Source organism: Lissotriton vulgaris, chromosome 12, assembly GCF_964263255.1.
Source record: "Lissotriton vulgaris chromosome 12, aLisVul1.2, whole genome shotgun sequence".
NCBI classification, from domain to species: Eukaryota; Metazoa; Chordata; class Amphibia; order Caudata; family Salamandridae; genus Lissotriton; species Lissotriton vulgaris.
The window spans coordinates 94051115-94075893 of NC_141700.1; the positions used below are offsets into that span (position 1 = coordinate 94051115).

Sequence of the window (24779 nt, forward strand, 5' to 3'; positions counted from 1 at the left end):
TAATGGTTTCTTGAGCAGTTTAAATTTGCATAAGACACTGATACGGAACAATGAATTTTAAAGAAAGCATTGTGATGTTAACAGGAAAAGGGTAATAGACATCAACTGAATACCACTGACACTCTGGATCGATCCTCTGTGCGCTCTCTTATAAAAGATGATAGCAAAGTAAAAGGGCGTTTGACTGATACATAATCTCTCAAAGTAAAATCTTTATAAGATTGTTAGACCTGTCAGCTCTGGGGTGGTCTTTCCTGTGACTTTTTGCCCTTGCCTCATTTTCACACCTACTTTTTGTTGGCTTTAGGACTCTGGGCACCCTCCCATTGCTAATCAATGCCAGGGTGCAGGTGCTCTCTTCCCCCAAGATGGCTGCCACTGACCCCTGCTACTGCAGCGTGGTCTGAATAGGCGCACTCTAGTAGCCAGGAGCTGGCTGGAACCCTTAGATAATGTTGCCAAACCAGCCTGCCCATAGCTAGAATAAGGGAAGCTCCTGGAACCTTCCAGAATAGGGGAGGCACCAACTGCCACTGCCAACTGTCAACTGACACTATATAAGGAAAAGGAGGGAAACCTTCTAGTCAGTTGGGACATCACTGACCTGGGGGACCCACGCAGGAGTTTAGGCGGGAGGGTTTAGTCAGGGGCTTATGCCACAGAGTGACAGGATTAAGGTGCTGCCTCTTAAGTTGAGTGAGATACCCTAGACTAGCCCCCTGATCTGGCCAGCGTCAGGAAACCCAGGGACCAGCCAACTCACCTTCCACCTTCCCCCTCCCCCCCCCCCCCCCCTCCCCCCTGTGGAAGCAACAACATCACAAGGGCGCAAAGCCATCCAAGCGCCAAGAAGACTGATTATCTGACAAGAAAACTGTTGAGGATCAACCAGGTATTGGACCACCTGTCCTGCGCAAGCCCTGCCTGTTCCCCTCAGAAGCACTAGAGACTGTGCCTGTGAAGCGCTTTGAAGTAACTGTGCCAAGCGCTGTGAAGTACTTGCCCTTGTCAAGCGCTAAGAAGTAATTGCCCTGTGAAGCGCTGTGAAGTACTTGACCCTGCCAAGTGCTGAGAAGTAATTGATCCTGCCAAGCGCTGTGAAGTAATTGCCCTTGTCAAGCGCTGTGAAGTAACTGCCTTGAAAAGCGCTGGAAGCTGCCCCCCTGTCGAGCGCTGTGTAATATACTGCAGCCCTGTCAAGAGCTGTGTGCCCTCTGCAACGTGCTGCCAATTCCCAGCGCTATTCTGCTCAAGAACTACTGGGCCCACCGAGCGCTGTATTTCCCCCCTGAGAGCGCAGACTGAATCTGATCCCAGCGCCGTGAAACGTCCCTCAGGCGCGACCTGTGCCCAGCGCTTACCTGTGGCGCCTAGTGAAGCACTAATATTGCCCCCTCTCCTGGCACCGAGGGCCGCCGCTGTGTGCGCGTGGGCCGCGCCTGGTCAGAACACCGCCGCGATTGTCGACCCGGCTGGGTCATGACTGGAGACCCCGGTTGTCGGGCCTAAGGAATTCCTGTCAGCGTGAGGGGCCTAGGCCGCGCTAGGCCTGAAGCTAGCTCCCGCCCCACGCGACAAGGGAGACTCCGCCCCGCCCCTCTGAGCGCCGCGCAGCCATTGGTCCTGGCTGGCGCGCCCCCGAGGCTGGCTCCACGACTGGAAGAGACAGCCCCGGCCCTTGCTGTAATTGGTCCCCAGGCCGTGGCTGTGTCTTGAGGCCCGAGTCAAGCACTTCCTCATCGCGGAGGGGGCCGTGAAGCCTGAGAGCCCCCTCCGTTTGCCCCACAGACCCTAGAACTGCCTCTCGACCGGCGGCGGTGCCCGCAACTGTTCCCTGCACCGCGCCTGGTCGAGTGAGGCCCACGGTAGGACCGGAGCCCCTCCTCAGCCCACAGAGCCTTCGCAAGGGCCCCGGAGGGCCGAAGTTAAAAGGTAACCCCCAGGGGAGACGGGCGGAAGGCCAGGGAAGGCCCCGTGTTCGCCCCTCCCCCGGGGAAAAGTGAGACTGGGCCCTGTTGGCCCCAATGAGCCTCTAAGTAAAAGTTTATGCCTGAGAACAGGCTGGCCATGTATTAACTATTTAGGCCCTGAGTAACAAGAAAGTGGTGCTGGGCCTGGTTAGGCCTAAGAACCTATTGAGTTAGCACGAAATGGTTTAGCCCTGTATAAGGGAGTTCCTTGCTTCATTCAAATGCTTCATTGAATTGCATAATGAAATGCTTATTTCAAATGCTTTATTGAATTGCATAATGAAATGCTTATTTGAGATGCTCTATTGAATTGCATACTGAAATGCTTATTTGAGATGCTTTATTGAATTGCATAATGAAATGCTTAATTGAGATGCTTTATTGAATTGCATACTGAAATGCTTATTTGAAATGCTTTATTGAATTGCATAATGAAAGGCCTATTTGAAATGCTTTATTTAATTGCATAATGAAATGCCTATTTGAAATGCTTTATTGAACTGCATAGTGAAATGCTTACCCGAAATGTGGATGAATTAATACTGCATCGCTCTATCCTAAAGCTTATATAAAAGAACTTGATTCTTTTAAATACAACTACTGGTGTGGTCTCCATTATTGCTCCACTGTGTGCTTCATTGGATGTGTGCGTCAAGTAGCTCCTTTACACACAAGCCCCTGGCTGCCTTACTGCTCGTGCCATGCTACCCCCATAGGAGCTGGTAACCCCAGGTCTCACAAAGATGATCATGGAACAGCACAGAAATTAAAACTCCTGAAACTATATATGTACAAGTGGTAAGTGACACAGGTTGTTGATCTCTCGTATTTTTGACAATTGACTGGTAGAAAGGAGATGGTGGGTATTGCCAGTCTTTTGTACAAATATGAAATGTAAATTACTTCATCAGTCTTCTAGTATTAAGAGTTGAAAAACAAATGCCCCCCCCCCCCCAACCATTTCTGTCTTTACAAAGACTCGGATGTTGCTTACAGCCGCTAGTCAACAGTTGTGATTCATGAATTATACACCAAAGAAAACCGGGAGAAACAATTATTATAGTGCACAACGTACAAACAGCGACTACATTAGTCAAGTAAGCATTTAGGAAACAATGGCAGGGAAAATCAAACACAGCGCTTGACGTGGTATTATGTCAAGGAATAGAATTGAGAGACAAATTCATGGCCAGAGAGGCACACAAAGCCATGGCAATTCTAGATTAGTGACAATGGTCACCGCAAAAAAGGCATAACGCTAGCACTGGTATCCAGAATTGCAATGCAAGCAAATTCACATATTTAAGCATTGTCCAACACCATAAATATTTTATGCTTACTTACAGTGGTTAATATGGTTACACTCAAACATTAAAGAGTCTAAGCGAACAATACTCTATGGTGCCCATAGTGGACACAGGCCACCACCAAAATCTCCTTCCTATCGTACACTACTAACATCTACAAAGGGATTTCAGAACAAATGTAATGCTCTTACAACAATCATACACATATTCTTCTCAACTTGAAAGTCTTAATATTCTATACAGTGGTGCACAGTTTAAGTGTACTCAATGTAGAGGTCACAAAAGCTCCCTCTGAAAGGAAAAACCAACATGGAGCAAATATCAGATCTGTTGCTCCAAATAGAATTAAATTGGAAATAATAAAATCCTGAAATTATCTTAAAAACACATTTAAAAAAAAAAGTATTATAGAGTTTAAGAGGAGACCTCTCTCGCATCAAAATGAAACTACCAACTGCGCAAAGCCAAAAGAAGAAAGGATAGTTCTGATGTGACATGTTGCCAAACTCTTCTGCGTTACCATACAGCTAGAATTATCCCACATTTAAAAGGTGAAAGGCAGATAGTACGCTTTTGTAGAAGGATGGTCTAATCTAGCGTAAAGAACCATGGGCTGAAAAGGAGGAAATTAAAGTGTTAAAAAACACAAGTAAAATCAGTATATATGGAAGCGATGCAATACAATTGTTTCATCTTTGGCCACAAATGTATCTTAAAAAATAAATGATCATTAACTCTTCACAACGGACCAGCACTATAGCGGCCTAAATGTTCAAAATTATAAAAGCAAAACGGAAATTTCAATAGATGATTTTTGAATCAATGCTACTGAAAACTGGGAGACAAAAATGTCAATCAGGTCTCATTGAAGAATCTATTGTAAATGCGTGAACCCTCAGTTTTAAATGCATTCGCACACAATTTAATTACCCTGATGGGTCTTGAAAACGGAACCCTGGCTGGTGTATACACAGCTTCTGATTAGAACCCAAACACAAACGTATGCTGTGTCATATGTATAGAGAATGTGTACCTAAAGATTTTTAGAATGTGTGCCTAAAGTTTTTTAGAATCCGCGCTTCAGAGCTTACCCTGAAGGAGTGGTAGGGAAAGAACAAAGTGCGGAAGCAGGGTAGATTAAAGCGGACACCTGCATTAAACAAAGTCCTGCTTGAGCTTGTGTGAGATTTCAGTGTGTCTAAATTTCGGAGTTTATTTTTGCTCACAATAAAACTAGGAAATCTTTATATTTCCTAAAGTGAGCCTAAAGAAAATATACAATTTCTCCACCTCGCTTCAAATCCAAACAAACTTTAGCACAAAGCATGCCATAAACTTTGAAGTGCACGTCCCAGGCAACTCGAACAGAAACTGCAGCTAGTATTTATTTTTTTAGAGGAAAAAAAATCTACTTTTTGCTGTCTCGCGACCATCAGTATCACGTCATGATGTCGTTTGATTGGGCCAATTCTCAGAGGCTAGGATCTGGCAGTTCGCCTCCTGCCATCCTGAATTCAAATCAAAGTACACTGATCCCATTCAAGTGACTAAAGCCGTATTATTTACACTGAAGGAACTCTGTAATGGCATGCAATTATCTCCAGTTTAGCTGTCTGGAATGTAATCACTGCTAACAAGAGTTATATTTCAACCCTCCCTGATGGAAACGGGGCCTTACTCAGGCCCCAGCACCGACTGACAAGAGATGCCACTCTCTATCAATCAAGATTCGTGGGACTTCAACCAAGACCCCAAATGTACCCTCCGCTCTTCCAACCCATAGATTAGAGGCGACACATCAAGGCGTCCATCGCCACTCGGCTGTTAAACACCGGCTGTGGCCGGAGAGGAGACTAAAGAGCCCTGACCAAAACAAACACACCAAACACATGAAGCCAGAGAGGCAGGCTCTGGAAATCCACTTTGTGTCTCCCTGGAGAAACCGTAGGAACAGAGTAGGACCGAAGCAGGGGGCAACATTGCCAAAGTTTGTGACACTTTTAAAAACCGCTACCCACCATTCTCGAGTTAAAATATATACGTATAGTCTCACTTTCACAAGTTAACAAACAGAATGGTTAGCTCTGTGGATTTAGTACACCCCAAAAATAGTTTAAAGTAACAGTTCTAACGCAATGGCACGAAGAAAGATACACACTAGTGCACAGCCTTGACGACCAAACAAACCATAGGACAAGTATATATTAATCCTCTAAATTGTACAAAAATGCAGATGATGTTTTTGGGGCACCATTTACTGAACTAGTCAGCAATGACTCGTTAAAGAATCTGACCACCAGCTCCAACCTTAAAATTATCCTATCGGGTATTACCCGAGTAATCCAGGGCTTCTAATAAGAGACGCCGAAACCACCATGAGTGAAGTGCTTAAATTCCAGGTCCTTGGACCTAAGGGATCAAAACTAATCTGGAAAGGCGGATTTTCATAAAGCTACAGCCACTACAGCTGTCCTAACTCAAACCACTCTGAACGGAATAACCCTCACTTTCCTTTTTGCATAACAAGTTAGCTTTATTTTTTTTTTTTACTTTCCTAGATATTATAGCTAAACCAACCTGTAAAATCTGCAATTCTTAACCTGTTTTACGGGCTCCCAGCCACAGCCTTTGTCGAATTTAGAAATAACTTAAAACATGCTTTCACAGGGAGTATCTAACCAAGACAGGTAAAACCACATTGTACATCTATTAACAATGTCCTTCAAAAAAAAAAAAAAAGAAGTCTAACTGTGCCAAGACTTGTTTGCTTGATTTATATTATGTTATCCAAAATGTATGAGGCATCACTCATATCTAAAACATTCACATCTCTCTCAACTACCAAACTGACCAGGTTGACACTCGCATCACCAAAAAGCAAATAGGTCAGGTCTTAAGGGACAAAAGGCAGCATTACAGAAATGCAAATTTTCCTAAAGTACGTGGAGGAATGTTTTAATTATTTTAAGGACACACATGATTACCCTTGCTTTCCTGTGGTGGCATTTTGAACACCAGTTTCATAATCTTTATGATGAGAGTTTATTTTTGGGTCTCGTTGCGAAAAGCGCGCGAAAGCGCGCTCTCACTGAGAGCCTATAGCTGTCGGTTCAGCCAACAAGGACTGGAGACAGGAGCTGGCCACGCGCACCACGCGCAGCATTGAAACAGCATGGCAGAGTCATGGCAGAGTCGGATTACGACACGCACTTTAGGATTTGGTTGCGCGCGTGAGCTTCTTAAGTTTCGTTTTTACCTCGGAGACCCGGTGTGAAGAGGAGCAGGGCAGCGGGGAGTTGGGGGACGAGCGTCGGCGCCCGCGGAGGAACCACGACGAGCAGCCACAGAGGCGGAGGAAGGGGTAATGCTTGTTTTTAGAGCTTGCCGAGGGCCTCCAGGCGGTCATCGGGGTTGGCGGACTCTAGCAGGGGCTCGCTCAGCTCTCCGTCTGAAGTGGCCGCCGCAGCCTCCTCGCTTCTGCCTTCATCTCATTCCGCAGCGACAGCAGGGCGGGCTTGCTGACTTGTCCAGCTATCATTGGATCCTAGGGGTTGGTGGGGGAGACAAAAGGGAGCCGGGAGAGGGGGGAAAAAGTGTCAGCGCTGTCGGGGGGACGCTCCCTGCTCCTCTCAGGCACACACGCAGAGGCGCTCTTATCTGCGGCTGCTCCCGCTGTTACTGCCGGCTGCAGTCAAGTGAAGAGCTATTACTGTTCCGGTGGCTTTTTCATTTACCCCCCACCCTGTTAAAGCTCAGCCGCCATGCGGGGATTCGGGATGTTGGAGGGGAGGCAACTTCTTAAAAAATACCATTGGAACTACCAATGCTTCCTCTGATCGTGGTTTGCACCTTTCTCACACCTGCCCCTTTCTCCATATTCCGCCCCACGCTCACTTGTCAAGGCGCACACTTGTTTTAAATATAATCTAATATTGATTCTATCTTTGCTTCGATTTGCGCATGGTGAATAACATGGCATCATATCTTCCAATCTCTTGTGCACATCTTATTTAAAACCCCTCCCATCAGTGGTGAAAAACTGCAACATTTTCCGATAGGTGGACAATGGTGTTTCATAAATGTAAATGTGCATTCCTGTGATAATCCTAATTATAGGCGCTGCATAATACTATGCCCATGACTAGCATGTGTGACCGGTTGGGTTGTATTAAAAAGTAATAATCCAGCTCGCGATGCAAGGATTTGTATAGTTTTGGAATGTGTGTGTGAGCGTACCTTCGTGTTAAGTGTAATGCTCGTAGATCTGTGTTCCGAATGGAGTTGCCAATACAGAAATCCACGATGCAAACAAGTCATGACAGTGCCGTCTCTGGGGCCGCATTATGTCTGCACTAGAAGGAGGTCTTCCTGGAAGTCTTCTGAACAGTTCTTTAATGCACTGCATCCGTGTTAGATGTAAAGCTCATGTTTTCATACTGTTTAACTTCATCCTGCTGCTAATTGAAGCATACCGTGTTTTTTTTATTGCTGTCTCACTTAATTTAGAGCCGATTAGCTAGCTATTTTTGCAAACCCAGTTTCAACCCAGGTTTGCTGACATAGTCAAATTTGCATACGTACATTCTCAATGCCTGATCCACACAATCAGAATTTCTATTGAATGTGACAGTTTGGCATTATGGCTTAATGGCTAGAGCAGTCGATTTCGAAGCTGTGAAAACCTAGTTAGAGTCTCGGCAGGGACGCTCAACATCCTGTGATTCTGGGCAAATCACATCATCTCCCTGTGCCTAACAAAATGAATGTGTCTGTTTGTAAGACAACAGGTTCTCATGTAAAGCACTCCGATACATCCAGGTCTAGTTCCCGCTATATAAAACTACCTCCCTACGCCCCCCCGCCTCCACCCCAAAAAAACTGCACACTTTGGGTAAGGCATATGGTTGTTGTTAGACGGACCGGGAGGGTCGGCCGAGGATAAGGGGAGAGGTCTCCGGGGAGAGCCGTCTCCAGCGATTGTACAGACAAGTAACTTCCCCCCCACAGACGGACACCACACAAGGGCAAAGTTCAACGATACTTTATAGGCAATTCTTTAAGTACGATAGAATGGTACAAGGAGGTCTGGACTCAGGGGTCCCCTCGATTCTGGTCTCTGGTTTGGGAAAAGGGTAGCGGGACAGTCTTGTTACCAAAAGATGGAAATAGCTCTCAATCCTCGAGCTCGGCGTTCTAGATGATCGGGCCGCGGCGGAGCCAGCAGGTCCCGAGATGGACGAAGGAAGCGACGGTCCGCGGCGGAGCCAGCAGGTCCCGATGAAGATGGTAGTTACAAACGGTCCGCGGCCACGCCAGCAGGTCCCGACGACGATGAAGGATTACGAAGGTTACGAAGGTTGCGGCAGCGTCAGCAGGCAGGACGATGATGCGCAAGGCAGAGCTACGGCAGCGCCAGTAGTCCGTCAAGGATGAGTTCTTCTCTGCGTCTCTCGACTCCAGGATACAACTGCCTTCCTGCTCTGGAACTGCCCCAGTTATAGGGCTGGGGCCCTTTGATGTCCGGACCCTCGCACTTGGAGGTCGGGAGGTCCGGGATGAGGGAGTCCAGACACCCAGCAGGGGGGTGGAGCCAGCGCCCGGGGAGGCGATGGGCGAGCGGCACTTGGCGGGGGAGAGCCATCGACACCTCTTTCTCCCATTGACTTGCCAAGTAGCCCGCTCACCTCCTGGGTGGATGGTGGTGCCGGGATGTCTGAGGCCTGGCTAGGCCCAGGGTTGAGGTCGATCGGGGGCCAGGCGGCCTTGTGGTGGAGTGTCCAAGATGGCGCCCAGGCTGGGCGCGCGGGCCAGTAGTGGGTCGGGCCCACGAGGACGATATGTTCAGGGGCAGGGGTCCCGGAGGGGACGGAAGACGTGCAGTGGTGGTGTGTGGCACGTGCGTGACCGGGCTCGGGCCTGGTCGGGCCGAGGGGGAGCGGCCCTTCATGTGGCCTGTCCAACAGTTGTGGTCATTATGGATGGGTCTGCCTGTAAGATTGGGTGTATACCCTCAAATCCCCCTCCATCTACGTGTTTACTGACATATCATTCACAGCTAATTTACATTCTTGCTCTCCTCTTAGCACACACGTTTCTGCCTCAATGGTATCAACATAGGGCCTGTGACACTCCCAGTGTGCTTGCTATCAAGTTCCAGCACACACGTTTATCATCAGATCAAAGCAGGGCTTTAAGTGGGATACAATCTGGGGGGGTCTCGCAAAGGGGCGTGGCCAATGTAATTCAGGGTGTGTTACACCACAACCTCTATTCAATTAATATGGGTACAACCCCGAGCTTGCCCCTGAGGGCACAGTAAACCTGCATTATAAGATGTCCACAAGCTCTACACAAAGTGCTGTGCTTTTGCTTGTTTCTCTCAGAGCTTCACTGCGAAGCTACAGGGCTCAAAATGTTGGCACACATTATTTACGAGCAGAGCTGTATGTACGAGCCAGCAATAGACCTATAAGATGCACCGGACTGTCACCCGCTTGTTTTAGAATGTCGCTCAGCTAAACAATGATCTAAATGTACCATAAAATCTCTCAGCTCCTTCTTGTTTAATCTGTATTAATCAATTGATAAAACCTTTTACACAGGTTTAGTTGAACTGATCTCGTGTTGTAAATCAGTGACTACATCTAAGAGTTAAGATAATGTGGTATCCAAGTACAAGGCACAGGTAGGAAAGATAACTAGGCAGTCTGTCAGGGTGCACTAACCTGGAAGTCAGGATCCCACAGGAGCAGGAATATTTTCCATTATTCATCACACTCACAGCCAACTCTACAATACTATTGAGGAGTTATACAGCAGGCCTGGGGGAAGGGGAATGATAAAAGAGAGAGTAGAATAGACACTGGATAAATTCTCAGGCCAGGTTGTACAGCTAAACTTAATCTACACTTCTGAAGTGTTCATCTCTTAACCCCTTCCATGCTGGGCCGATTTTCCTCGTGTGCTAGGCTTTTAAAGAATCAATGGCTTTATGACGGCCCCCAGCCGTCATCAGCACACGAGCACTGTAATGCATGACGGATGGGGGCCGTCATCAGCATGGAAGGGGTTAAAAGCAAAGGACAGCTTTAGTATATCTGTAGTTTGAACATTTGTTTTATCTTGAAGTGTTGTCTATGATATAGCTGCTGGTACTCTGTATTCTCACTCTGTATTCAATTTGAAACTAGGCCATTCTTCTAAGCTCTATCTATCTATCGCCCTCCCTCTATCTATCTATCGCCCTCCCTCTATCTATCTACCGCCATCCCTCTATCTATTGCATCACCACAGCATCACTCAGCACCACCACAGCATCACTCGGGGGCACCACAACATCACTATGCGCTACCACAGCATCACTGAATGCCAGAGAATCACTCGTCGCCACCACATCACTCAGCGCCACCACAGCATCAATCTGTGCAACCATTCAACAACAACTGGTTCAAATATGTTCTTTCAATGTTTCAAGCTTTATTATAAATGTCACAAAAAGATGTTCATATTTCACTTCTGTTCTTGGATTTTCGTCACAATAAAATACAATGAACATAATCTTCACAAAAGTTATTTACAAATGTTTAAGCTATTGCCATTATAAATTACAATAACTTTTATTCACGTATTAATTATTTAAAAAAATTAAAAGCCATTGTTATTTGTAATAGCAATACATCGAAGTCACGTAAATACAACACATATTGCATTACAAATGCTATAGGTGTCACATTTGCGAAAGTTATAACTATTGGCATTGTAAATGACAAAGCTATTAATTTCGCTATTTTCAAAACCAACACATAAATAAACAAGCATTTGCAATGCAATAGGTCTCGCATTAGGAAAGTTTGAGCTATTGGTATTGTAAATTACACATTTTTTTATTTATGTGTTGGTTTTGAAAATAGCGAAATTAATAGCTTTGTCATTTACGCCAATGGTTTTAACTTTCGCAAATGTGACACCTATAGCATTTGTAATGCAATATGTGTTGTATTTACGTGACTTAGATATATTGATATTACAAATAATGGCTTTTAAATTTTTTTAAATAATTAATACTTAAATAAAAGTTATTGTAATTTATGGCAATAGCTTAAACTTTTATAAATACCTTTTGTGAAGATAATGTTCAGTGTATTTTATTGTGATGGAAATCCAAGTACAGAAGTGAAATATTAACATCTTTTTTGTGACATTTGTAATAAAGCTTGAAACATTGAGAGAACATATTTGAACTAGTTGTTGTTGAATGGTTGCACAGAGTGATGCTGTGGCGTTCAGTGGTGCAGAGTGATGCTGTGGCGTTCAGTGGTGCTGGGTGATGCTGTGGCGTTTAGTGGTGCTGTCGCGTTCAGTGGTGCGGAGTGGTGCTGTGGCGTTCAGTGGTGCTGAGTGATGCTGTGGCGTTCAGTGGTGCTGGGTGATGCTGTGGCGTTCAGTGGTGCTGGGTGATGCTGTGGCGTTTAGTGGTGCTGTCGCGTTCAGTGGTGCGGAGTGGTGCTGTAGCGTTCAGTGGTGCTGAGTGATGCTGTGGCGTTCAGTGGTGCTGTGGCAATGTAAAATGTAGCAAGGCGAGAGCTGGAGGGGCCAGAAACTAGAAACATTTGAAGCTAACGAGGATGACAGAGAGCTGATGAAAGGGACGCTTGTGGATGCCTGACGCTTGTGGATGTCTGATGTTTGTGGATGTCTGATGCCTGACGCTTGTGAATGTCCGACGCTTGTGAATGTCCGACGCTTGGGAATGTCCGACGCTTGGGAATGTCCGACGCTTGGGAATGTCCGACGCTTGGGAATGTCCGACGCTTGGGAATGTCCGACGCTTGGGAATGTCCGACGCTTGGGAATGTCCGACGCTTGGGAATGTCCGATGCTTGGGAATGTCCGACGCTTGGGAATGTCCGACGCTTGGGAATGTCCGACGCCTGTGGGTGCCTGACGCCTGTGGGTGCCTGACGCTTGTGGGTGCCCGACGCTTGTGGGTGCCTGACGCTTGTGGGTGCCTGACGCTTGTGGGTGCCTGACGCTTGTGGGTGCCTGACGCTTGTGCATGCCTGACGCTTGTGCATGCCTGACGCCTGTGAATGTCCGACGCCTGTGAATGTCCGACGCTTGTGAATGTCCGACGCTTGTGAATGTCCGACGCTTGTGAATGTCCGACGCTTGTGAATGTCCGACGCTTGGGAATGTCCGACGCTTGTGAATGTCCGACGCCTGTGGGTGCCTGACGCCTGTGGGTGCCTGACGCCTGTGGGTGCCTGACGCCTGTGGGTGCCTGACGCTTGTGGGTGCCTGACGCTTGTGCATGCCTGACGCTTGTGCATGGACGCTTGTGCATGCCTGACGCTTGTGCATGCCTGACGCTTGTGCATGCCTGACGCTTGTGGATGTCTGATGCCTGATGCTTGTGGATGTCGGACGCTTGTGGATGTCTGAAGCCTGACGCTTGTGGATGTCTGAAGCCTGACGCTTGTGGATGTCTGAAGCCTGACGCTTGTGGATGTCTGAAGCCTGTGGATGCCTGGTGCCTGTGGATGCCTGATGCCTGTGGATGCCTGATGCCTGTGGATGCCTGATGCCTGTGGATGCCTGACGCTTATGTATGTCTGATGCTTTGGGATGCCTGAGGCTTGTGAATACCTGATGCTTGTGGGTGCCTGACGCTAATTGTGTGTGTGTGTGTGTGTGTGCCTGCCTATAAAGTGTGCCCTGACGGCTGTATGTGTCTGCCTGGTGGAAGCGTGCACTGACGGCTAGTAATGTGTGTGCATGAATTAGCTGAATGGTTATACATTTGCAGTCAGACTTACGGTTTTTTACAAATAAAAATCACTCTGCACAAATGTATGTGGGTGTACAATATTTAAAAGTTAGCCTATGGTGAAAAGTTCATTTCATGTAAACACCCACAGAATCTTGTAAAGGCTAATGAACTGCAGAGGCTGAGCTAATTTCAAGAGAGAGCAGAGCTGTCTGCGGGCAGGAAGGAGGGTGCAAGCAAAGCAAAAAGCATTGGCTTAGCCATTAGGCCTGACCATGACCAACAGGTGCCATTTTCATCTCATTATAAGCATATACACCAAACATAAAAACAAGAAATACAACAAGTAATGGCGTTGTAAATGACAATGTCTTTTTCCCCCTGTTGACCCCCGCATACAGACATACATAGAAACCGCACTACAAACGGGCACACATGCGTGCACACGCTGAGAAACACACCCACCCCAATACATAGAGGCACACGGGGGCACCGAAGCACTTGACCACACACATAGGCACACTGAAGCTTTGGGTCTGAATGGCCCTGTTCAAATCTGGCTGAAGCCTGACTTGATTCCCTCCCCGTCCGACCATCATTCTGAAGGTTGATAGGAGGAAAGATTACACAACCCCAACTCAGTCACGCTGTTACAGTTGAGTCAGGCATGTGGCTGACTTTCCCTCACTTTTAGGGATTTAGCAAGCGACCCTGCCCCAGTCAGTCTACTGTCCTGTCTTGTGACTGACTTTACCAGCCTCATAGCGATTGACTGTGTGGCTGTGCCCCAGCCCCGCCAGCCTTTCGGATGCAACCTGGACAAGAAAAAACCTTCTCCAATCCCTGCCTCACTCAGTGTTGAATCACATGCCAACAGTTTTCCTCGCTTCCAGCGGCCTACTAGTAAAGTGGCAGATACATGACTGACTCTTTCTCAGTCACACTGGCCCATCAAAGGCGACTTTTAGATGTGGCTGACTCCGTCCCAGACAGGTCAGCCTCTATGTGGCTGACACTGTCCGGGCCCTGCCATCCCTTCCATGTCGCTAAATTGCTTTCTGAGTTTGTAGATGTGAACGAGGGGGACTCGGGGACCCAAGAGGAAGCACCTGGTCCAATGACATAACCAAAACGATGCCAGCCCCTGCAAAATGTGGTGCACCCCCACTCCATGTCTCAGTGATCACGGGCTGAACGTGTGACCCCCTTGTTGGGAGAGGAACCAACTGTGCGGCTGGGCCCTGTGTTAAGCCCCAGGCCTGACCGATTCACTCTATGCCCTGATATACCTCTATAGCGCCACCCAGAGGGTTTCAGTGCGCTTTCTTCTGCAACAAAGTAATTCTCCAAAAAGTTCAAATTTTTCGCTCACTATTGACACCCACTATCTACCAATGCGGTGGGTTTCAAACCAGACTGAAGCCAGGGCTCGCTCGGAAATGGTTTAGTAAATATGAGGCGAGTTGCCCAGATTAAGGGGAGGCACATTGGAGGGGGTGCGAATGAAGAGAAGCGGACTCAGTGCAGGTACGAGCGGCGCCAGCCCTATAGGAAGGTGGATGGGATCAGACAAAATGCACATTAGCCTACCAGGCAAAACGTGTAAGATGTTCGATCACCTTGAACACTGACTGATCCAAATAATTTTCTTTGCACGCAGCTTTGCTTCTGCGGGCATCTAAAGTTACCTCAGCAGTTTTCTTTTTTTTATAATCGCATTTAGGCTTAGTTCCCTATGATTTGTTGGCCGGTGTTTTGTCATTTTGTTTTAAGCAAAAAATGCTGTTTTTGAATCCGGAATTGCACCTTAAGCATATAACCGTTTACACAACCGAAAGTGTTGCCTTCTTTTGGCAGCAAAGCATAACAAGGAACAGTACACTTAAAAAAAAAAAAATACATAGCACTTGTTTATTCAGTAGTCCTTTGTGGTTCGATACGTAAAAAAATAACATCAATGAACTACGGTCCTCTAGAACAACATGAGCGAAAAAAATGCGATCATGGCGTTTGCAGAGTGTATAGTTACAACTAAGAGACAAATACTAACAGCAATGTTCACAACAGGAATCTTGCAAGAGCCTATCCGTTACCAACTTGAAGGCTTTGCACTGACCTCAGAGAGGCCTTTAGTGGTACCAGCCACGCCAAATCTCATATTGGTTGGAGGAACGCCGGTGCGGAACTTGAATGCAGTCCTCGTCAGCAGGATATTCATTCACCACATTCGTAGCCCCAGGTGGCAGCAGAGAAAGAGAATTGGAGGTTACAAGAGTAGAGACGAGAGTGTCCAGTTGGAAGCTCAGGAGGCTGAGCCCCGTACACACGGTGCACTCAGTAAAGGCGGCGAATAACAGCAGCTAGCTCAGCCAGCCCAGTACGACAAGCACTAGTACAGAGGCCCTTGTGAGGCAGAAGGTCCCTGGAGTCGGATGGACACAGAAACAGTGCCCCAAATATTCACTGTCTGGCTGTCAGCATGTGTATACCATAGCAGTGTGAGGAGCTGGAATTGGGGAAGGGTGACATCTCTTGTGGGAGGGCCCGGCACCCTGTAAGGTATTTCAGGTCTTCCTGAACTCAGTCTTGCATTTTTCACAAGTACAGGCTACACACCCAACTTTCATACAAGCGGCTAGAGGCCGTCCAGTTCGTAAATGGCGCTATGGAAAGAAGTGCCAGGAAGGAGTTAAGAGGAATGTAATCGCGGGCACACGTGCTCCTACGCAAGGACTCCCCTATTGCTACTCATCGAGTTCTTACAGTGCTTTGAAGGCACAAGCCTTACATAAAAGCGCTCACTTCCTGGTGATCACACATTAAGAGCGCATCGAGCAAAAGCGTGAGTGCTTCGGATAATCAGCACTGTCAGCATCTGGTAGGAGACGTACAAAAGGAAAGACGAACCAGAAGACAGCAGACCATGAGTGACGGGAGAACAGGGAAAAAGAAACAAGTAATCGCGATCGGAAAACAAGCTCTTTTCAAAAATGCCCGCCCCCTTTAGCAATAACGAAACCTGATCAAAAACTAAACCTGCCATAGGGCGGGACTTCCGTCTTCGGAAGCCCGTGCCCACGGAGTGCCTGGACAGAAAAGCAGTGCTGGTGACGCGGGGCTCCCATGCCCGAGGGAGAGCCCCGCGGAGGCTGCAGAGTCCGGCGATTCGGTGAGTGGGGTTGATGGGGGGGGTCGTCTTTATGGGGGCGGGGGGGATTGTCTGTGTGTGTGCTCTCGTGTGTGGGCTTGGGCGGGGGCAGGGGGGCTGGGGAGGTGTGGTGTGTGTCTGTATGTGTGCGCTCGTGTGTGTGGTCTGTGTGTGCGCACGTGTGTGTGCGCGCGTGAGCCCGTGAGTGGTGGGGGAGGGGGGTGCGCGTGTGTGTGTGTGTGCGTGCCTGTGTGTGTGTGTGTGTGTATGTATGCCTGAGGGGGGAGGGGGGGGGGGGGGGAGTGTGTGCGCGTGGGAATGTGTGTGCGCATGCGTGACTTTGCCTGTGTGTGATTGAGAGAGCATTTGAATGGCAGGCAGGGGATGTGCACGGCGCCGTGCGAGCCCTCGAGGAGGAATCCGAGACAGCAGAGGCGCGTGCCCAAACGCTGTCTCAGATTCCCCCAAAAGCGCTGACTATAGGTCCTTCGCTGACGCTCGACCTAAAAAGGTGTCATTCACAATACCAATAGCTCAAACTTTACTAATGCGAGACCTATTGCATTGCAAATGCTTGTTTTACAGGATGCACATGAGGGTATGTCTGTATGAATTTGTTCACTGGGAGCGAACAGGAGCCTCCAGAGGGGACAAACAAAAGGTACATAATTAACCAATGTAATGATACACTCAGTTTACTGATCTTGGAGGGCCAGAATGCTTAGTCGACTTTGCTGTGATTTTACCTTGTGAGCCATGCATTACTGCATATTTCAGCGCCGAGTGATGAAATCGACGAGTTATCCTTAAAAGCATGATGTCAGGTTCTGAGGCCCCACATTACAGTAGCACCAAGGTGCTCGAACCAGCATGCACAAACCATCAAATGTTGTCCAGTAGGCATACAACCCTGAGCAGTTTTTCACGCAAAGTACCAACGTGTGTACATATCAATTGAAGAAATACCCTCGCAACAACTACAAGTCAGTTCAGAAGTACAGTTGTGCGTATTTTGTGAAAGAGCAGGACACATTCACAAACGCACCTTAAGAAAAATATAAACATTGTTGACATTGTAAAAGTGGAAAGCCGATTTGGGTTTCTTACACTTACACCTGACACTTAAATGCCTATGAAAGAACAACATGCAGATGGAGACACCGGTGATTTCTGTGGAAACCTATTTTTAACAAAGGCTATCCCTCTCAAAAGCAGCGGTGCTCGAATTTCTAAACATCTCCATCCTCCACCATGAACTGCCTTAATGGGGGTCCAAGTGAAAGTTTAAACTTGGCTGGATAAGACTTCGTTGTGGTCGTAAAGCAGAGCCTTACCTATGAACTATGTTTACCGATTATGGTCTTGTGTAACTCAGTAAGGCACAGCACTGCCACATGACATCAGATCTTACATTGTGGCGAGATTGACAAGGGGTTGACAGGCAGACCGGACTCTCTCGGCCTACTACCTTAACACCCGGTCAGCAATGGCCCATTCACATGAACTGTCGGTGCTGTTGGATTTCTACGCACCTGATCTTCTCTTTCTAATCGAGACCTGGCTTACTGACGATTCTCTCCCTACTCTTCTGGCCACTCTTCCCGCTCCATATTACGCTCTACGAGCAGACCGTCCTACCGGTAGGACTGGGGGCGGCGTGGCGGTCATTACCCGGACCGACCTCCCCTTCCAACTTCTATCCCTGCCAGATATCGCTACTACAGAGTACCTTGTCATCCGTACCATATCGACCACTCCCCCTCTTACCTTTTTTCTCACTTACCGGCCTCCCCAGTCACCTTTACTTTTTCTTTCTGATTTTCAAGAGATACTCGCTACACTTACGGTTAATAATTCTTCCATCCTACTATTGGGAGATTTTAATTTCTGGCCCTCAGACCCAGTGGAATGTTCTTCTTCTAAACAGTTTTCAGACACACTTCAATCTTTTAATTTTGTGTCACACGTTCATTCTCCCACTCACGTCAAAGGACACATCTTAGATCAGATTTGGTCTCTGAATTGTCCGGTAGGCTCCCTGTCCATCTCACCCTGCACCTGGTCTGACCATCACTTGATCTTGTTTACCCTTCCCATTAATTCTCCCGTTAGACCCCCGCTCCCAAAGAATGTTTGGGTCCGCTCATGGAGCCGAGTGGATCCGGAGAATTTATCTGCACTATTAATTTCCTCCTATCCTACCCTACAAGGCCTATCCACTCTTTCTCAGGCCTCGGCTATCGAACACTGGCTTCTCTCAGGCTGTGATTCCATCGCCCCGCTGAAGCGGGTAACATCAAAGCGAGAGAAGGATGCCAACTTGTGGTTCAGCAATGATCTTAAGACCACCAAACTGGCGGTGCGCCGAGCAGAGCGTGCGTGGAGGAGGAAATATTGCCCCATACTCAAATCTGAGTTTACCACTCTCTTGGCCCAATATAAAAAGGCCATTCTAGAGGCAAAAACGACCTATTTCTCCTCTAAAATCCTCATAGCTGAGAATCGGCCGAGGGAAATCTTCTGAGTCTCGATAGTCCACAGTTTGGCTTTCTCTGATAGGACATCTCTCAAGCCCTCCCCCTCCCAGGACCTCTGTCATTCCCTAAATAATTTTTTTATTGAGAAGATTGCAATGATTAAAGCCAACATTCCCTTACCTTCCCCGACTTTTGTTGACCCTGCTGCGCCAAAGGGTGATGGGTTGGAATAATGTAATTACACTACTGGTCCTTGGGACTACCGAAAGGGCTATACCCTTGGGATGATCAGCCCCCTCACATGGGCAAGAGGTGTGCTTTAGATTACTGTGGCCATTTTCAATTTGTGCGCCTATATTGGTATGTTAGCGATGCTGCTTCTTATGTATTGTATTTTGTTGTTACAGAACTTCTGCACCTAATGTATTTCTCCCACCAGTGGGGCAGACCGGCACAATGTATTTGCAAGCGATGACGTATTAAACGTTACTACATGTACATTGGTTGCAAAGTGCATACTGCACGGCAATACTTGCTGTCTGACCAGGTTACTGTAAGTAGAGGTATCTACACCTACTGTATTTCTACTGAGACGGACCGCGGTGATGCCTTTATAAATTCGGAATATATTGCATGCATGTACATGCGTATTGGATGCAAAGTGCACAACGCACGTCAATGCTTACTGTCATCATAGAGTGTATGAAGTCAATAAATTCAAAATAACATTATTTGTTTTTAAGTAAGTAACGTGGTACAATGTCTGCACAAACAGAGACTGTCACTGAAAGCCAGCAGAGGGAAACTGCTGCTGCTAACCTCTGCCAGAAAGGACTTGTTCAGCAAAAGGCAACTGGACTAACCTAAGGGTCAGTATTTGGTGTAATCACTAGTGATGTGCATCCGTACGCAGCCTATGCCTGTACCCATACCATTGCCAGAGTCACACAATAGAGAGGAGGGGAGGGAAGAGGGCAACATACTGAGATCTGTATTTCATTAGCTCCCGCAGGGTGTATACAACTCTGTTGCTGAGCAACTTCTGGAATGTGTATTATTTAGTAATGTGGTCCGATTAAAGTACTTTCTTTTAAATAAAAGACTAGCCGTGGTCTGGGCATTACTTTGCTGTGCCTGTTGAGTTCTGACTCCTACCCCCATGTTACCTCCCTGCGAATCCAATGACTATGCACTGCCCTGAGAGTCAGTGCTCAAAGGATTGTACTTGGCCCAGTGTACAGAGGCACAGTAGGGGAGACTCTAGGACACCAGTGACAAACGACCTCAACCTGGGGCCCAGTAACCACATCTGACAAGTGCCCCTCCGACAATGTTGGACAACCACATTTCCAAAAACAGTTCTTAAAAGTTTGTGCTTAAGGACCGGCATCAGTATGTGGAGCAGAGGAATGTCTGACATAATATCGACAGACAGAATATCGAAATACAAAAATATCGGAACAAAAATATCGACATCAGAAATATCGGAATCATATCTTCATAAAGGTAAGTACAAAAATATCGAAAAAATAATATCGTAGTACAAAAATATCGGAATTAAAAATATCCTTTTTTTAAATGTATTAATAATAATGTAAAAATAATTTTAAAATACATATAATTTTACAAATATTAAATAAAAATATTAAAACAAAATTAAAACTAATACATATACATTTAAAATAAATAAAACACTTAATAATTTAATGTAATTTAATTTTTTTTAATGTTATTAAATTGATGTAATGTAATTTTTTTTTGTTTTTACCCTGTACGCCTGTACCCCAAAAACCCAAAACTGACCCTGAACCCTAAAAATATCCCTGTACCCCAAAAACCCAAAACTGACCCTGAACCCTAAACATACCCCTTTACCCAAAAACTGAAAACTGACCCTGAACCCTAAACATACCCCTTTACCCAAAAACTGAAAACTGAGCCTGAACCCTAAAAATACCCCTTTACCCAAAAACTGAAAACTGACCCTGAACCCTAAAAATACCCCTTTACCCAAAAACTGAAAACTGACCCTGAACCCTAAAAATACCCCTTTACCCAAGAACTGAAAACTGACCCTAAACCCTAAAAATACTCCTTTACCCAAAATTAATTAATATTATTTAATTACCAATTAATTATTAATTAACAATAACAATAAAGTAAATATATTAGCACATTAGCTGTAATTAATTTAATAAGTAATATTAATTTTCCCAATTAATTAATTATCACAAAAAATTATATATAAAAAAATTACTATAATTAATGTAATTAACTAATTAATATTAATTAATTACCAACAAATTAATTATTAAAAATATGTACAAAATTATATTAATTAATTAACTAATTAATATAATTAATTACCCATTAATTATTAATTAAAATATGTACAAACATATATTAATTAATTATTATTAAATTACTTCCCACCCTATTCCCCTATAAACCCATAACCCGCTACAGAACATATTTATCAATTAATCAATTAATTAAAATTAATTAAAAATTAATTCTCAATTAATTAATAATTCCTACTAATTAATAATTAATTTAACATAATTAAATTACTTCCCACCCTATTCCCCTATAAACCCACAACCCGCTACAGTAGTAAAAGACAAAATTTAATTAAATGACATTAAAAATAAATAATAAAAACATAATAAATACAATATAATATACACTAAAATTATTAAAAAATTGATATTAGTAACATCAAAGTTATTTATTTCGATATTATTGACATCGATATTTAAAACTTCGATATTACTGATATCATACTAATATCGATATTAAGACTGTCGATATTACTTACCTTCGATATTTTGTCCCATCGATATTTAAACTTCGATATTATTGTATATCGATATTTAAAAATCGATATTTTGTCTGTGTACCGGAGCAGAGTAGGTTGCAGGGGGCAAAGACTGTAAATGGCAGACAGCGGGTTCCATACAGCAGCATACGGGTTTGGGATAAACAGGTTGGAGAGGCACTGTGACCAGTGCTGGGTGAAAAGTTTGAAGAGAGTCCTCTTTTTGGCAGAGAGCAAATCAACCTGGTTTCTGTAGGCAGGAAGTTGGTGTCAGCTTGGGGGTGCAGAAGAAGTGCACAGATGGCAGAGTCCATAATTTTAGTAATTTGGGGAAAGGTGTAACCAACTAAAAAGCTTGCGAGTGTACTGATATGGGTATTAAGTGCACTGATTAATGCTTTGCATACATAGAGAGCAGATCAGATCTAGCTAATCCTTAGTAGCTGGACCGTGGCAGGAGCTCTGCCTTTGGTGGAGGATATTAATGATTCAGCCGCACGTTGGAACTTCGAGTATTCCAAGACTTTGGGACGAAGGAGAGCAATGGCAGCATGGCCCATTGAACCCCGATAATTAATGTATTTTACTACCACAGCTGCAGTCAAAGGGGCCACTGTCCCTGCACCTGGGCCCTGGACATGCTTGCTACACTATTGGGGGGTATGGGGTGGACAAGAGTAGGCATGGGTGGTGAACTCTGTTCCATTCACTGAGTTTTCCGCACTCCGTGGAGCACGCACAGTTCCGAATAATGTGGAGCGGAGTCTTTTCCCCGCTCGCCCTCGCCAATGTTAAGTTGGCGAGCGCGAGCGAGGAAAATCCAACGTTAGAGCACCTCCCAGCGAGAGTTCGCATTGAGGAAGCGGTCGCTCTTGTACAACATCTACTCGAGCTCCAGAAAGAAGCAGTGGCCTCTTGCGCATGGTGCTGTTCGCACTGATTTTCCAGCGAGGGAACCAACACCCAATGCTAAAAATCTGTGTGAATGGCGCGACCTAACGCACTCTGTAACGTGCTGGAGTTTTCTGGTCACTTTGCGGAGTTCTGCGTAGCCGAACTCCGCGTACTCCACCCAGGCCTAGCCAAAACGCTCAGGTTCGGTAGGGTGCTTGATGCAGGTGATATAGACTTTCAGAAAATTGGGAGCCACTATTGGATGGAGTGGAATGAGAGACAGCGATGCTACATTGGAGGGGAGGAGCGAAAGTTTAAAAAAAAGAGAGGAACATATGAGACAACATCAATAAAGAGAGAAACATACCAGTGAGTGCTCACAACATTTGAGAGGATGTCGGTGCTAGATGGCCTAGTCTGGTTTAAAGTGGCAGCTATTCTGCTTTAGCCTAGTTTTATTCCAAGCACATGTTCCCGCTCTCTGTGAATGCAGCTCCTGCGTGGGAATGCCTCGGGACACCGCTGCAGGGAGCAGCGCGGCAGATAATGGCAAGGAATGCATCCATTCTGTGCTCCCTGTCAACACTCGGAGGCAGCCTGCTCGCACATACCAGGCCACACAAGGCATTCCTAGATCTCAACCCTGTCCCACCGGTTTAATGAGGTGTGACGGACACCTCGACTCTCACCCAGCTCCTGGCCACCACCTGGGGCCTCGGAGCCCACTGCGTGGGAGGGGAGCTGTCACCTTTGAAGAAAACATCCACCAGCGTTGCCCCTGCATTCAGCAATCTATCCGTATAGAAATGCTGGGCGGCGTCGGCTGTGTATTTGCAGTAGCGAGCATCCTCACTTTAAGGGAAAAACCCGAGCTGCTGATGGACGAAGGCATCCGACACGGACTTTGTTTAGTTCCGACTGTGAGCAACCCGGAAGCGATCAATACATTTGCTAATCGTGTCTCTCAGCCCACAGCCTGGCTTACCTGGCGGCAAAAACATGGAAATATCCATCCAGTTAGGAGGTCAGGCGAATGATATCCGAGGTGCTGTCACTCCAGGTGACCCTGTCAAGCATCACATCCCTGTCTGAGGCGGCGCTGGACATGATCATCTGAGTCAACAGGGACTGGCCTGACGCCGATTCATCGTCTGTGCAGTCCACAGAAGCCCAGAGTGTGAGGTCACAGTGACCTGCGCCCTATATGTATCTGGTAAATAACTTTTTGGGAGCGCTGAAATGCGAATGCCTCGATTCCCTTATATGAGCGCCACTCTAATCTGCTTTGCCTTTTTGATTTATGAACGTTATGCAGAGTGTTTAATACGAGCTCACGTAACCAGACAGAGTTTTAGTTAGGAGAGAAAATTCTTCTCAGTTTTTTTCTCACTGGATGATAGCGAACAATTAGAGATAGGGTAGCTACAAATAACATGCAAGAGTGGTAGAAATTCTCCCATCCTTGGCCGTGACCAGCCACAGTCCACCATTAACCGTAACAGTTTACCAAGTTAAAGAAAGGTGGCGGCAAAATGCTGTTGGGCTAATGCAGCACATAAAGATATCATACTTCTAAACTTGATTGTGTGTTAGCCTCCCTGCAGCTAGAAGAATAGAAAAGCTGGAGGGGGGAAATCTGTGTTCAGAGTGGTGCGTCTACATTCACCAGACCTTTGGTGGCAAAAGGCATTTAGTCCATGGTCAAGAGATGGGTTTTCAGTATATATATTTATGCAGACCCAGGGTGACCCTATTCCAAATAATAACATTTAAGTTGTTATTTTCAGAAAGAAGGATCAAGAGGCGTATGCAGGTGCTTGAAAACATAGTGCTGTAGAAAGCTCCTCATAATGAAGTGAGACAGTGGGGTTCCCTTCAAAGAGACCCCACTTGCTCTCCTCCTGCGTGGTGATGAGCCACTTAAGCTAGGCCTCCTGTTGATATTAACTAGCACATGCATCTGTCAGTCAATATCAAGTAACACGTTTTATTCATATGCACAATCCCTATGGTTGGATGCTTAGCAAGGGCCTTACCAGCCTCACCTTCAATGTGCTTTAACACTAGCTCCACTCCACCCGGGCCTCCAATCCTCACCCATGATTTGGTCACAAGATGAAAACAGTGGATCGACTCCACACAGGAACTTCACTGCTCGATCATAAGCACTGTTAAAAAGCCATCTATACAATAGAAACCACTGGTGATCACATGCCAGACATCAAAAAGGTCTGTTCAGGCTACAAGCCATATCCGGATGAAGACCACAGCTGACGGAACCATCAAAGGAGGGCTAAATACTTAAGCATTATAAAGAAATAGAGAGAAGTGAGAACCTAAAATGGAAAAATGCTAATGTATCTATAATGTGTGTCTGTGTCTCCCATTCGTACCACTAA

The 24779-nt window shown here is 46.1% G+C and overlaps 1 protein-coding gene across 1 annotated transcript in view; it reads right to left on the reverse strand.

Moving 5' to 3' along the window:
* CGN (cingulin) overlaps positions 1-24779 on the reverse strand; it is a 251828-nt gene that overhangs the window by 223073 nt on the left and 3976 nt on the right. The window lies entirely within an intron of this gene.